Source organism: Lonchura striata, chromosome 5, assembly GCF_046129695.1.
Source record: "Lonchura striata isolate bLonStr1 chromosome 5, bLonStr1.mat, whole genome shotgun sequence".
NCBI lineage: Eukaryota > Metazoa > Chordata > Aves > Passeriformes > Estrildidae > Lonchura > Lonchura striata.
The window spans coordinates 979,531-995,348 of record NC_134607.1 but is presented as its reverse complement, the minus strand read 5'-3'; the positions used below and the strand labels follow the sequence as shown (position 1 = coordinate 995,348).

General features: G+C 43.4%; 1 protein-coding gene across 3 annotated transcripts in view; it reads right to left on the bottom strand.

Annotated features, from left to right (window-relative positions):
• Positions 1-3,666, bottom strand: part of RASSF8 (Ras association domain family member 8) — a 73,450-nt gene extending 69,784 nt beyond the window's left edge. For all 3 annotated transcript variants that reach the window (XM_077783182.1, XM_077783180.1, XM_077783181.1), the window contains exon 1: positions 3,588-3,666. The gene's annotated coding sequence lies outside the window, so the exon portion shown is untranslated. The remainder of the gene's footprint in view (positions 1-3,587) is intronic.
• Positions 3,667-15,818: the final 12,152 nt, after the last annotated feature.

Below are 15,818 nucleotides of genomic sequence, written 5' to 3'. Positions count from 1 at the left end.
ACGTGGATTTCTCAAGCACCTGCCAGCTGAAAGCTCACAGTGCCTGTCTCCTAGAGTCCTCTCAGATACATTAACACTCTCCACATTTATGTCATCACAAGGATGACCAGATGCTTGCAGAGATCTGAGTGAAGTGACAACCCAGAGGGGTCTGCAGTTCCACTGGCAGATGTGACAAACACCCATACCTACAGCTCTAACCCACCTTCCTTTCCCAAGCAGGAAAACTTCTGTGATCTCAACTTCACAGGTGACAAACTGGAGAGAGATGGAGCAGGATGGCACCGCTCAGCACACACAGACCACTCAACCCCCTTCCCACACTTTATCAGCACAGAGAGAGATAACATACAGCCTCAGAAGAGCCAAGGGAGAAAACACCACGACCATCCCCTTATCAGCCAGGAAAACCACTCCTGTCAAAAGCATGAGATCACCACATGGTTTGAAGGGGAATGGGAAGGGTAGGAAGAATTAAGTTATTTATGAAACTGAATTTGAAACTAGATTCACTGTCTGGAATCGGAAGCATGGAGCTATGTGCACATGCAGGAGGACAGCAAGTTGCAAACACACAACACATATACACACACAAACACACCTGTACTTGTCCAATAACAACTTTCCAGAGAACTGAGTATCATTTTCACTGGAGAAAAGCAACAGGTTAGAGCCTCACATTTACAAAGTATCCCAGTCCCAGGAAGGCAGACACTGAGATTATTACAAATGTCATCACACCGTCAAATCCCAAATCCACCATGAAAAAAATTACAGGAAAACCCAGGCTTTCAAAAAAGCCGCAGAAAACAATAAATCACGTACATTTAATGTCAAGATAGATGTCTTAAAGGCTTAAAAACCCAAGCAAAAACCCTAAAATTAAAAAGCAAACACACTGGTGGTGGACTAAGCTAAATTCATAATTACAGACCTCACAAAATAAAATTACCAGGAACAGCAAACACCACGCCAAGGGGGGTCCTCAGCGCAGATCCCACAGTACAGTTTTCCACCCTGTAATTCAATTTAACAGTTTCTTTCTGGAGAGGTCAGTGCTGTCCTTCATAGTCAGCTTGAAACAGACTTTAGGGACCACAGAAAAACCATGCACTGATACTGTGAAAGATATTCAGGGGATAAAAATAACCCCAGTCTCAAAACCTTTGCAGCAACATAAAAATCCAGTATTGTTCAAAATAAAGTGATGCTCAAGATCCCTACAACTTTCCAAGGACGAGTATCAGCACACGTCAAACGCCCACCTGATCAGCAATCAGAACAAGAACTGAATGTTTACATGCAATTATTCTTACAAATCATATGAAAAAGCATTTAGGAGAATCGGGGCAATCTCACTATCCCGGGAGGGGCAGGCAGGAAGGCAGCTCAGGCAGGACGTCACACTGCCCTGCGATGGCAGAAGCAGGAACAGAACCCACCATCCTCAGTGCTCTGCTCCGTGCTTTCAGCAACTCCATCTCCTCCACTCCTTTTCAGAGCTTCCCTCAAACATATTTGAAGAAGTTAAATTAATCAACTTAATTTGGCTCTTCAGAATTGTTGCTGGCGTTTCCAGTAGTGGTTCGAGGTAGTTTTGAAAGGCTTAAACTTCTTGCTAAATATGACTCGGTATTTTTCTCCTCCTGTTTCCCACTACGCTAAACTTCTTCATCTCCAGGAAAGATTAAAAACAAGATTAATTCAAGCAATTGATCAAATTCTGCTTGGCTCCCAAAGGTGGAAAGGATGAAGAGATTACTTAACTGTAAGAAGTGAATCACCTTTATCTCTCAGTTGTCCTAAAGGGCACACAACTAAGTACAATGAATCCCAAGGAGTCATTTCAGTTCCCTCAGCAATTCATTCAGTATCAAAAAAATTTTCTGCTCTAAGGCTCAGTGAAGTACTTCCAATTTCATGTCTAGCCTATTTTCCAATGAGATATCATCAAACAAAAAGTTAATCTGAAATTAAATATCCTCTCTTCTTTAAAAAAAAAAGCGGGGAAAAAAAGTAAGGCTGATTTTATTTGCAGTTCAGCCACGTGCCACGTGGTGTTTTGGACTTTTGGAACGGTATCTATCAGAATAGTCAATGTAACAGAAAGAACCACCTCCAATCAAGAGAGTTGACAGTTCATTCACAAGCTACACACTCTCTACTGAAAAAGACAGAGCCCTTACTTTCACAGCACTTCACACAATCGCACCGTCCCCAAACACAATTAGCAGGGAGCCTGAAAGCCCTTAAACAGATGCCTTGCAGAAATCATTAGACAATTGATTTGCTCGTTCTCCACAGCCCGGCAAACACTCAATTTCAACGTGTGATACTGACTAGAGCTGAGGCAGAAACTCACGGGTCCGACCCAGACTTCCTAAACCCCCGACATCACTTTTTGCCACGGATGCGAGCAGTTTCCAGCGATTTTGTTGTATGTCTCAACCTCCGACACACCTGCAGCTTAGGGACGGGAGGCGTGACAGGTGTAATTCCAAAGGGGACACCGGAATCCGTAATCTTCTCCCGCCTCCTGAGTTTCCACACTGACGAAACACACGAGCAACGCTGAAACGCCGTTTAGGACTGCGTTCATTAAATCACCACACTGCTGGACAGAAATCAGGCTGGCACACACTGGACTAGCACAGCCCCAAACCGGACCCTGGAACAAACCTCCCCAACACCACTTCAGAGCTGGAGAAAGCAAGCAGAAGAATCCATTCCTTACCCTTTAAAGCTCATGCCTCTGTATTGTCCTACCGCACTGTATTTGCTTAAGCTTTTCTCAACAATAGTACCCCACGAGTTAAAAAAAAAAAAAAAAAAAAATCAAACCAAAAAGTCTCATGCATTCCCTGCCGGCAAAACACATTTTCTTCTAATCTTTCTTCTTACTGGGGAAGAAAAAGAGAGAGGGAGGAATCCGGGCAGGAATAAAAGAGATTAATCGTGAAACAAACCGACACTGCCCAAAAAAGGGGGAGAGAAAAAAAAAAAAAATACCAAAACAAACAGTCCACGTAGCAAAAGGGGGGGAAAAAATGAAAAGGAGCAAAATAGGTTTAATTTTCTTTCCGGTGACAGGAAGACAAGAGGAAAGAAAACTACTACAAAGATTTCCCTGTGTAAATAAAGTAGGTTTTGAATTGCCTTTCTCAAGGACACCGAAAAATATCCCTTACTTTTCCATGCGATGTCCAACGGATGCCAGGAGAGAGGAAAAGCCGGAGGAAGCCGGGGAAGTAGCGAAGGAAGAAGCGAAAGGACAGAAGCGAGTAGCAGAGGGCTGTGAAGAGGCGAGAGGGGGAACGGCAGAGCCGAAAACGCCAAAAGAAAAACCCCAGAAAGAACAGGAAAAGAAACGGAAAAAAAAAAAAAAAAAAAACATGAAAATCCGAGGGGAGATGGGAAACGGGCGAGAGGGACGGGAAAGTTGGCGACCGAGGAGGAGGCAGGGAAGGGTCAGAAACCTCCTAGCGAGGACGAGCCGGGAGCTGCCGGAGAGGGGCCGCGGAGCGGGGAGAGCGAGAGGCGGAGGGAGCGAGCGGGGCAGGGGAGCGGGCCGGGGCAGCGGCACTTACCGCCCGTCCCCGCGCTCGCCGCGCCGGCAGCGGCTCCGGGCGCCCGTCCCGCGGCGGCTCCGGGGCAGCGCCAGCGGCCGCCGGCCCCGCCTCGCTGCCCGCGGGGGGCGGCGCGGCCGGAGCAGCGCCCGGGGCTCGGCGCGGCCCTGCCCCGCTCCTCCCCGCCGCGGGGGTGGGCGGGCGGCAGTGCGGGGAGGGACGGGGGGCCTCCGCCTCCTTCCTGCCGCCGCCTCGCTCCCCTTCACCGGGGGAGACATGTAACGGAACTGGGGCGCCAGCACGGCATTGTGGGAGCTCTTAAAGCCGCAGCCGCCCCCGCCGCCCCGGCCCCGGCCCGCGGGAGGCGGCGGCGCTGCCGCCGCGCCTGAGCGGAGCCCCCGGAGCCGCGCCCGGCACCGCGGGGCATTGCGAGCTCGGGGCCGCCCGCCCTTCTCCACACCCCTCCCAAAGCACAGGGCGAGCCCCGGAGACCTCGGGTTACTCTGCTGTTCTCCACGAGGTTTTATTTTTTTTTCGCCCTATTGTTTCTGGAAGAAACAAGAATGCCTTTGGTGCTCGTTTGAACCGGGATGCGGGAAGACGGCAGGCAGCGTTCTGTGTTGTTGCTGATTTGTATTTTGATGATGGAAAATTCCCCCCCCCCAAAAAAAAAAAAAAAAAAAAAAAAAAAAAAAGTCATAAACCTCAGAGCAGCAAAGACTGCAGGCAGCTGTTACGGGCAAAAAGTTTTGAGTATAAAGTTTTATCAGTTTCGAGAAAATTATCATTTTAAAAAAATCCAAAACCTCTTTGGAAATGGACTCCAGCGCTGTGATGCACAGGCATTTTTCGCTGTTTGCAAACACTGGCGCAGGGTCTGCGCTCAGCTCCCAGCAGCTGCAGCAACAGAGCAGCTGAAGGCAGTTCCACCTCTTCCCTGGGCTCGTAGCCTTCCCAAAACTGCCTGTGCCATGTCCAGGACATGCTGGTCATCTAAAGAGTCTCATCAAAAAAACTTCTTTTCTTTTTTGTGTTACCACTATTCCTCTTGCAGGTTTTGAGCATCCCCAAGTGTTTTTATGGAGGTGGGGTTTTTTGTAACTCCTGATCCTTCAGAGGAGAGCAGGGTTTTGCTTCCACACAGGGTGTTTGCTCCACATAACTCTGTGCTGGTGCTACACGGAGGACATTTTCAAGAGTACAAGCATAACATCAGTTTACATACAAGCAAATCAATATTTGTAAGATTTGTGTTTGGGGATGTCTGTATAACTATTCCTAGTACATCTGAATCTTGGGTTATGATCACATCTTTCTTCGTGGGTTCGTTTTGCTAAGCAGATTTTTTTGTAAGCACACCTCCAAAGTTCCTGCTGAAAAAGTCTTCAGAAGGCTATGACTTTTATTTATTTGTTTAGACCTTTTTATCCTCTCTTACAGGAAGAGGTGCTAGGCAGTCTGTGAGAAGAGCCTTAAGCACAACATGAAGTGAAGGTTGTAAAAATTCAGATTATTCTGTTGGGGAACATGTGCTTTCTGTGGTCAGTTAAACACACTCACCTTCAGTTTAAGAAACTTAAAAAAAAAACTACTTGAGGGATGAAAAGAAAAAGGAGTTGTGCTGATGACCAGTTCTGCACTCTACTGGATGAGATTTATTTGCACTAGCAATCTTTTACTATGACTTTCAAGAACGTCAGGCAACATCCTAAAAGGTTGATGCATTTTCTAGGTAGATTCTTGGTTGCAAAATATTTAACCAAATATACCTGTCAAGATGCTGCTGTTCTCAGAATACACCACTGCTTCCTTTTGTTTTTCATGAAGCCTGCAAACACAACAGGAGCCATAAAACTCATGGAAGAAATTTTCCCAAAATTCAGGCTTCCCAGGGACTCTCATGGAGTGAATGATCTGGGAAGCTATTGAAACTATATGACCTGGGAAATTATTGTTAGGAGGAGAAAAGCCTTTTTGAAGGAGTTAATGGTTTACTGAAAACAAGTACTTGATAAGTCATTGAGTTTGTGTTGTTTGCCTGCTCCAGGTGTTCAGCAGGACTGGGGGGCCACAACATCAAACATTGAGTTTTCTATTCAAAGTTCACTCACCTAAAGCCCAACAAATAATTTTTATACACTTTCTTTGTGATTTCCTGCAAGAAAGTTTAGTGAATGAAAAACACCCCTTTACAGAGGGGAAATTAATGGCCACAATTAAGAGATTCCCCAATGTTCAGCACACGCACAACAAGGCATAAAATGTTTATGCTCGGTGTTGTGGTGTTTGACTTGCTGGCCGAGTACTGGCATTCTTAATATTCTAATGTCTTATTTCTTCCTATTTCCCTTCTGCAATTTGGTTATGAAGTCACTGAAAGGAACACATTTCCGCTGCTTCAAAATAGCCTTTGTGAATTTTTCAGAGCAATTTTTGCACAGCTTGATATGACAGGATGTCCAGAGAGGGCTTCAAATACATTTTCAAGAGTGATTTTTTACATCAAAAATGTAACTCTTTTGGAAGGTGAAATGGTGGCAAAAAGAGAAAATCGAATTTTTGTGTTGCTTCAATTGCATAAATTTGACCAAGGCTAGCACAGGGAACATGACAGTGGTCATTTAAGTGAAAAGAGGGGAATCAGGCTCTGATTCCAGCCATTAAATGGGGCTAAAATTGTACAGATATATGTAACACAGCAGTCCAGCTGCTCTTTTGTGAAAGAGCAAGATGCCTTGTTTCCCCAGAAAATTGGTTAGGAAGATGTTACAGAGTGCTGCTAAATTGTACCAGCCAAGGGCAGGACTTTGTGCTGGAGCGAGATGACCCTGCTGTGACAGCTCTTCACTCCTGGTGCCCACCCCAATCACTTCTTAACTTTGTCACTTTTAATGTGATCCCAACTAATCTGAGTCACATTCACCTTCGCTCAGTCCTTTTCCCACACTTTTCTGGAGGAGGGTAAGTAGGATCTAGCCAGAGAAGTTTTCAGATCTGTAGGAAAGCAGTTTTCCCATAAAGATCCTGCTTTAGTTTTGCCAAAGGGGTATCCCAGGAAAGGCGTAAGATACCCTTTGGATTCTATTTGCACAAGGAATTCCTTTCACCACACAGCCACACACATGCAGAGCTTTACACATATGTTCTTAATGAGCACAGAAAGGAGAAAATAGGCCCACATGCCTTTTGGTTATGTAAATTTTCCAAGAATGATACTTTTTTGACCAAAACCTAAAAGAGAATGTTCCTGAGGTTCCTTAATTTCCTCCTCTCCTTGATTTAGCGGCAGCTACCACTGCCCTTGTCACTGTCATTTCACCTTGGGAAATGCAGTGTCTCTCTGGGCCCTTCAGATTTAATCCAGATTATAAAATCCAGCTCACTGAGAACAGAAACAGCTCTGTATGACCAGTGACAAATGATCAGCACTTCTTTCACTGTCATGGGTTTGCAGGAAGCTCTTCATGGTTGGAACAGAACAAATTCTGTCTCTGCAAATGCTTTCTTGAGGAAAACTAGGGCTGGATCCAGCAAATTATTGAACTGTGTACATGTATCTGAGTCTGTGAATAGTCTCAGTGGGACTGCTTGCATGATCAAAGTTAGACATGTGCTTAAGTACTTTGCTGAATTTGGTCCGTAGCAAATAAATCTGAACTGATACCCAACAAGCAGAAAAATAAGCTAATTTGGAGTGGGGTTAATTTATGTTCAGTGGTGTATTTGATTAACTGTCTGATATTCAGGGGAAGCAAACAAACATCAGATTAAAATTTAAGTGCATTCTTCAAACTCTTCTTAGTTTTGTTTTTCTTTTCAGTTAATATTTATTTCTTGCAGCCTGAGGAGGAATAATTCCTGGTTGTTTCTCCTCTGTGTTTTCTAGGTCTTGCCTTGCTGTGCATTGAGTGTGAGTGATGTGCTCTGTTCAATATACAGAAAAATGCAACCTCAGTCTTCAAGTGGTTGAAATTCAAAAGACAGATATTCTAAGATGGGAAATAGGTTATATTTCTCTTTCACGCAGATTCTGGGTACTCACAGAGAATGCAGATTTCAAGACTCAGCTCTGTGGAAGAGATCCAAATGAGCTCAAAAAAGAATCCCAAACCGAATTCTTCCCCTTTCTTTCTGACCTGGACGTGAATGTTAACTCATACTAACTAGGGAATTAGCCTTGAATAAGCAACCAGAGCAAATTTATTTTTGTTGTCAGTACAACAGTTCCTGGGTCCAGCCTAAGCACAGTATGAATTTGTTCAGGGATAGTTACAGTTCTGGCAGGCAAGATACTCAATATTCATGAGTGTGGCTCTTCTGTTTATTTCACAAGAATGAGAATCAGGTGAGCTTGGTTCTGTCTGTTCGTCAACAAATGGCTTCTTTCCTCTGATTTTTCTTGATTAATAGAAAATTTCTTCTTCCTTTGGAGATAGACCAGTTGACTGAGGTTAGAGGAACATGTTGAAGTCTAAAGTGGGGGAATGTTACATAGGAGCGGAACATTACTAGCAGACCTCACCCTTGTGCATTGGCCATAAGATTATAAGATTTGGATGAACACCTTTAAACCAGTTTTTAAAGGCCTGTTTAAATCAATAGTTATCTGGAATGGTCGATAGTAAACATTAATTTTTAAAGTATTTTTCTTCAAGTTCTGTTTTCTGTAGATTACTGCACTAGAGTCTTGGCTTTCATTAGAGAAAAAAAGTAAGTTTGTAGTTGCCATGGTTACAAAGAAACACAAGAAAGATGTGAACCTTGATAATTCTGGAACCAAGATGCAAATAAGAGGAAATCTAAATGTCGTATGATAAGGGAAGAGAAATTACCAATAACAGTCTTCAGACATTTAATTAGAACATAATGACAACAAAAATTCTCTGCCTGTTAAGTTTTATGCAAGTACTTTGCATCATCTTTTTGCCAAATCCTGGAAAGAAATGCCACTATAAATCTCAAGAAATTCAGAAGAGAGAAAATGATGTACTGTGGATCTGAGAAAGTGATCAGATATCAGCTAAAACAAATTAATATCTCTATGGGGACTTGCGTCTCTCTTGCCTGGTGACAGAAACCATTGCACCAAGCAAGGACTGAGAAACCACCTGAAGATCAAACTATCTACAAAAAGTCTCCCGTTGATGAGTTGGCTCAGCAGAGATAAAAACCTCACACCTTAAAAGAAATCCAATGATAGAGACAAAAATAGTTGACTTAACTAGTAGGGAATGACAAGGAGAAGATTTTAATTTAGGAACCTGGAAACGTGCCCTTGAAATGGGTGTAATATTTAATGCAGGAGTTAATTTGCTGGGTGTGTGGAAATCTGTGCCCTTCTCTGATCAAGGACATTTAGACAGGAATATTCTTTTATAATGCACAGAAAAGTTGTAAAACCTTTGTAATTCCAATGTTTCTTTGGGTTGGGTGTTTTGGTTTTGTTTTTCCTGTAAAATATAGCAGAATCCTCTCTCTCCAGGTGTGAGACTAAACTTTAGGATAGTAGAATATCTTTCCATGGAGTTCAAAAACCAGGAATATTTAAAGGATCTGGCATGATATTGTTACTTTTGATTTAGGGCAATTATATTTCCAGTGTAAGATATGGCTCATTAGCAATATATTAAAATATATTTATAACTATATTCACTTCAGTTTATAAATCAGTTTTGTTGTTTTTCTTTTGTATGTCTGGCAGGTGTGCTAAGAGACATGCCTGCTATTCTATTATGCACAGATTTTTATCATGCACATTAAAAGGAACACCAAACCCCTTTCATATTTTGACCTCATCAATAAATTCTAGACCCTCAATTTTTTCTTACTGCATTTCATTTTTCCTACTACATTTTTCCTACAGTATTTCATTTCTATTGAAAATGGTAGGAATTATCTGTCCCCTGAAGCAGCAGAATCAAGGCTAATAGACTTTAAAATACAAAGAGTGCAAAATTTCAAAAACACCTCAGTAGTCCCAAGCTTAAGCCCCATTTTCATAAGTAAGTTAGGGCCAGATCTCCAAAGCTTTTAGAAAATGTAAATGGATGACTCGGGGGCTTTCAAAACACACATTAAAATGGAGAAGGAAAAAAACCCACAGAATAAACTATTGCTGCTGAGGTTTCCATGTTAAGAAGTTTGCATGAGAAAAAGTGAAGAGTTTTTTACTTCTCAGGGATTTTTGGAAAACCTTGGGAATGAACACTGACACTTCACTGCACCTCCAGAAAGTTCATAATAGAAATTTTAGGCTGTCCTACAAATCTGTGGCAGCAAAAAAACTGGTGCTTTGCTCTGCAAGGTCTGTATTTAACCCGAGTTCAGCAGATTTATTTCTTTGTCGAAAACAGTTTCCCTGTTGTCTTGTGAAGTCTTTTTCTCAGTCTCACTCCTTGCTTTTGTGGTAGGTTGGGAAACATGAGAGGGCAAGATACCCTCTTTCAACAAAGAACTAATTTCCTGATCCTTATGACCCGAGTGAGCCAAGCTTCCCCACAGAGAAACAAATTGGATGACTGTTTTAGGATAATTGTGTAGTTCTATGCCTTACAAGTAAGTTATTGGAAATCAGAGCTGTGAAAAGCTCTTTCTTTGCTTTACCTGTTGTTGCTCCTCATCGAGCCCTTTGTTTTCAAGAGGTTTCATTTATTGTCTATTTCAACCTGAAAAAGAGCAAAGAAATTGGCAAAGTAAGTTTCAGACATTTATATTATCAACTGGTTGTTATTGGGTTTAAAATTTTCTTCCTGCCACTTTCCTTGTCCCTTCTCTTCCTTTTACATGGTGTCTTTTTTTTTAAGGCCAAAATCTTCAAAACTCTTGTAAGCCTGTGTGATGCTGCATCCACAACCATGCATTCATTTACAGATCTGTGCACATCCTTGCTGGATTAGGGTTTTCTGTATTAAACTTTAACAGTCACGTGTCTTGGCTTCTAAAATCTGTTGGGATCAGGGAGTTCACTGGTGAACCAAGGTGGGAGATTCTCAGTATTGCTTCGTGCCTGGTGTTCTTCCCCCAAGCCACAAGTCCTGCACATTTTGCTGTGCAGCACCCTGATTCCTCGTCCTGCGGGAGCACGGATAGATCCGAGCAGCGGTGGCAGTGGCGTCACAGCCAGGTTGTGCCACGCGTACCCCGCATCCCGGCTGGTGTGGGGAGAGAGCAGAGGCTGCCATCCCTCCCCACCAGCTGTTTTCTGCACAGCCAGCACCCAGTGTCCAGGGCACAGAGGGGAGGAGCATTTTGCAGCATCCTGCTACAAGGGAGAGCCTCCCCTGCTGTCCTGGGTATGGATATGCCAACGGGAGCACCTGGAGCATGGTGTAGGGATACCCAAACCACTCCTGGATGGCTGGACCAGTGGTGGTGTAAGCTCAGGTCCAAGCTGAGATCAGAGCAGGCTAATTTCCTTTTTTGGGAAATAACCCTAACACAATGTAGTCTTTTCTGTGCTAGGGAAGTATTTTAGGGCAGTTATTTAGGGCAGCTCTTTTGCTAAGTACTGAGCCCCATCTGACCCAGCCAGTTCCCTTCTTGCAGCTCCACATCTTTGGTAAGTGGGAAGGGTTGGTGAGCTGCAGAAGGATGTCAGCATGGTGGTATGTTGTGGCGCGGCATGCGCTCCTCTCGCCGCGGCACTCCGCAGTGGTGGTTGTCTAAGGTCCCTTTGTGGGAAGGAAAGGGGGAAAGTCACCTTACAGATCCCCTAGAGTATTCCTGCAAGGAGAAGGAGCAGAGTCCTGCTGGGAGGGAACTTTCTGGGGTTGTCTGCTCGTGCTTGAAGGTGAGTGGCTCCTTTTCCTGGTGACAAGGAGCTCCTTGTCCTGGTGGCACCTTCTCCTGGTTGTGACTCCACGAGGGAGCTCTGATCTGCAATAATCTATTTTCACCTAAGAGAAAATATTGTATTCTTATGTGAAAATATAACTGCAAAACCTCTGAAAATGTCTACACTTATAACAATGTCCTGGAGAAGGGTAATTTTCATTTTGGGTCCAAGGCCAGATTCTCAGCATTGCTTCAAAAAAAGAGCTATAATGATTTGTACTCAATGAGGATAAGGTTTTAATTTTGTATACCAAGTAAAAATGAGCACTGCTTTGATTTTTTTCCTCCCCACTACTCCTGAAGCACAATCCTCCAGTAAATGATGAATATTCCAATGTCTTGAACATGATGGATTTTAATTTCTTATTAGAGGAAGCAGAGGAAGAGAGAAAGTAATAGCTTTAGAGAGAATGGCTCTGTTTGTTTTTTTAAGTACCTACATTTGCCTGGTAGTCTGCTATGTAAGTGAATTTCCTTGAAATCTGATTATTGATGTACCATTTTTTTGTTATTATATCTTTTATGTCAGGCAGCCCACCAGCACAATTCCTCAAAAGAGAATGAAAGTGGTGTAAAATCTGAATGAGGGCTGTAATGCTAAATGGCAAGAAAAATATTAGCATCAAATGTAGTAGGTCAAAACTCAGCAAAATTTTTAAGTTATTGATGTTTTTCTGAGGGATTCAGCTGTAAAAGGGATCTGTTAACGTAACACGGTATTAATTTCCAACACAGACATCATTTAATTTGTTCACTAAAACTTCCAATGTAGATGTGGGCACGGGAGGTGTAAGTGATGCAGGCACAGCGCTCTAACACTGACTGGATGTATTTTTCTTCCCTGCTGTAAAATCACAGCTCCAAGCTGCTTTCAAGGGTTTGCTGTGTAAGGAAAGGCTAGCAGGAAAGCTGAAAACACGCAGTAAATTGATTTAGGCCAATTTTTATTCTTTCAAGCAATAACAAAGTAACCTCTAATCTCTTTGTTTTTCTGACCTGTCCCTGACTTCTGCTGTTTGTTTGCTTTTTCATGTCACTGGGTTTGTGTCATGCCTAAACAAAGAGATGGACTGATCTTTTGTTCCTGGTCAGTTTTAATTTGTTTTCTACGACCTGTATATACAAACGGCAGAGGTGTGAGGTTTGAAATGCTAAGGGAAGCTGAAAAACAGGTCTTGAATAAGACTCTCTTTTTAGGTTATTGTAGCAGAGGAGGGTTTCTCAACTAATTACCCAGCCTTTCAGCCAAAGACAGGAACAAAGGAAGTGCCAAGCTGCTATAAGATAATCATTCTGTTTATCAGCGCTCCACAAACAGCACTTGTAAAGTAATGATAAACCCTTTGCACTCAGATAATGCAGCTGATCCAGGCATATCTCAGAGATGCTGTGCACATCTCCCAATTCAAAAGAGGCTCTTGCCTACATTCAGGTGAGAAATGGTGCTCCAGATGGTCCAGTGAATATTTTAGAGGCTGGCAATGAAATCAGAAGCATTTGGGGCAAGCAAGAATAGTTCCTGTAGACTGAGAAATGAAGGAGGGTAATAACAGGACATTGCTGCTTGGAACACAGAGAGAAGGACAAGCTGACTATGAGGAAAATTTGGTTTAGACAGAATTTTGTTTCTTAGTAGTGAGAGGGTTAAGAAGATGATGCTGTTTGGGTTTTGCCAGTTAAATTCTGCTGTGAAGCCGCTTTTGTTTTCTCTCATCATAATTTCTTCTTGTTTTTCTTTCATCCAAAGGCACTCTTCCTAAAACAATGTTCCCATCTCTTTTAGGGAAAGTTTGCCAAAGTCATGCACCTCTTTATGCCTTGCACTTTGTGAATATTTCATCTTCCATAAGCCGTGCCAAAGACTCTCATCATGAAAACAGGGATCTAAATAATTCTAAGATAAATGAAGGCTGTTCTTCTCTTTTCCATATTAAGTGTTTATAAACATCAAAATAATAATAACCTTGAAAAAAATTACAAACCCAAGTGCTTTAAAAAATCAATTCCTTAATTCAGAAGTGCTACCAAGAAGTATCTGGGATGGTTTTGATTTTTTTTTAAACACATTGCCTCCCCATTTTATGAAAGTAATTTGTAGATGCCAGAAGACCCAGTGCCCTCAGGACTAGCCTGGCATCTATTCCATGAAAAAAAATTGAGTTCTCAGAAGAGTCTCATTTAATTTGTGGTACTATGAACTTCCACTGAGGGAAATCTGAGCAAGTATTCCTTTTTGATTTGTTTTCTCATGGTCAGTATTTACTCTCCATGTGGGTGAAACAGTGCTGGTGCTGATCATCCCGTGGGAATTGCGTGCCCGGATAGACTGCAGCAAAGGGGATGTTCAGGGACAGGGCTGCTGTCCCTGTGAGTGTCCTGTGGGTCATTCCCCTGATCCATGGCCCCTTGGAGCAGGTACAGCCTCTGGGGGCGGATTGAACATCAGGACAAATATCTATCTGTGCCTAGCAGGTATTTGAAAGAAGAGGAGAGGTCAGGGACCTGCAGTGTAAATATGTGAGAGAAAAGTCAAGGGGATGAGGGATGTGAAGGGGTGGCCTTCACACACTGAGCGTCCCCTGCTCAACGTGTGACACTGACAGGTATTTTCTGAGGGCTCTGTGTGATTATCACATTGGTCCTCAGGAAATGAAGAGGCCAATTTCACCGTCTCTACTCTTTCTCCAGGGCTTGGCAATGGTTTCAGAGCCCAAGCCATGATTTGCCGTGTTACATGTCAGGCTAATGCAAGCCATCACCTGGAAATGTGATGGAAATGGTTTTCTCTCAGTATTGTGTGAGAAAACTCCTGGAGTGTCAGCAAAACCCCGTGCTTCCTGCCAAGTGAATTTATGTGTTTCCATCTTCCTAATTGGTGCAGACACAGAAATCCCCCAGACCAGCCTTCATTTTCAAAGCTGTTGAGAGAAAATCCCTGCTTTCCTGTGGCACTGGAAAAGTCTGCGGGCACAATCAGGTGCCCTTGGCATCTGCCTTTGGCCTGCACACTGTGTGCCCTTCCCTCTGTGCCACAGGAGAAATCCTTCTGTGCCACAGTGAGTGTCAGACAGCTCCAGCCAAATCGCTTCTGACTCGAGCCCCCAAAGAGAACTCTGCACATCTGTAATGTATTTATGGCTCTGCTTGCTCATTTGTCCTCCCTGTGGTCTCTTTTAATGAAGGGTATGAAAAATTAAACTCCTTCATAGGCTCCAGTGAGCTAAACAGACGGAGTGAGTGAATGCTCTGTTCCTGAAGCACCATTCTGCCAGTTACTGGTTGACAAATTTACGTGGGTACATGGAATGGGCTCTGTAATGAGCTTCCTGCACAGTCAGGGCCAGACTGTGCCAGGAGCAGGGCTTGTGTGAGTCCCACGCTGGGACTGAGGGCAGTTTTATGGCCCTGAAATGGGCAGTGCTGTTTGTGCAGCAGTGAGTGAATGTACAGTACATAACTGCAGAATTACATTTTTTTAAATTATGCAGCAGCAAAATAGCCCAGAGAGGGGATGAGGATACCAAATACCCCTGATGGTGTATGGAGCAATGAAAGGGAAAGGTTGGAACTGTTGTTCTCTATGCTGTGTCTTTAAAAAATGTGAATCTCCCACAAGCTGGAGGCTGCCTGTTCAGTCATTTCAAGGTGGATGTAACTAACACACTGCGCAATTTACATAAGACTTAGCTTTTAAAAGGATACCATCAATTTAAAGATTACTTTTCCCTGGGTCGTTAAAGTTAGGCACATACTAATTTATTAAAGGGTAATGTATTATACCTAAGAAATGATAGTATCTGCCAGAAATTCCAGGGAGGCTGTAGAGGTCTTGCTGTGATGAGCCAAGCTGATAACAGCACACAGCGAGACAGCTTCCTTAATGGAGCTGCCTGTTCCTCAGGACAGGGGCTGCAGTGCTGTGGCAATAATCCTTTGGGAAGGTGGTGTGGAGTGACACAGCAGTGGAGCCTACAGCAGGAAAATATGGAACACATCAAATCTTATTTACCGAGGAACGCTGCAACACATCACAGGAGCGGCCCTAACGCCACTTAGCATGTGCCAAGTGCTGTCCAGCCATGTGCAAATAAAAAGCTTCTCTGTGGAAGAGCTTTTACAATCACAAAAATGTGCAAAAAGCCTGGGTGGATGCTCCATCAAGCAGCCGGCCTGCCAGGAGACCTGTGGAAGGTTTGCAGTGTAAATAACCCTTTCTGAGTTATCTCTGTGTAGAATTTTGCAGCTAAAATGAGAATTTTGCAGCTAAAATGACCCCGTGGGGATACAAAGGTGCCCAGATCACCTGTGATGGAGGGAGTGTGGTGATGTTCCCAGCCCATGTGATATCAGCAAGAAAAAAATGTGTGAGCAGCAATTTCAGAAGTCAAATGTGAAGGCTGCACAAACTCCATCAGAGAG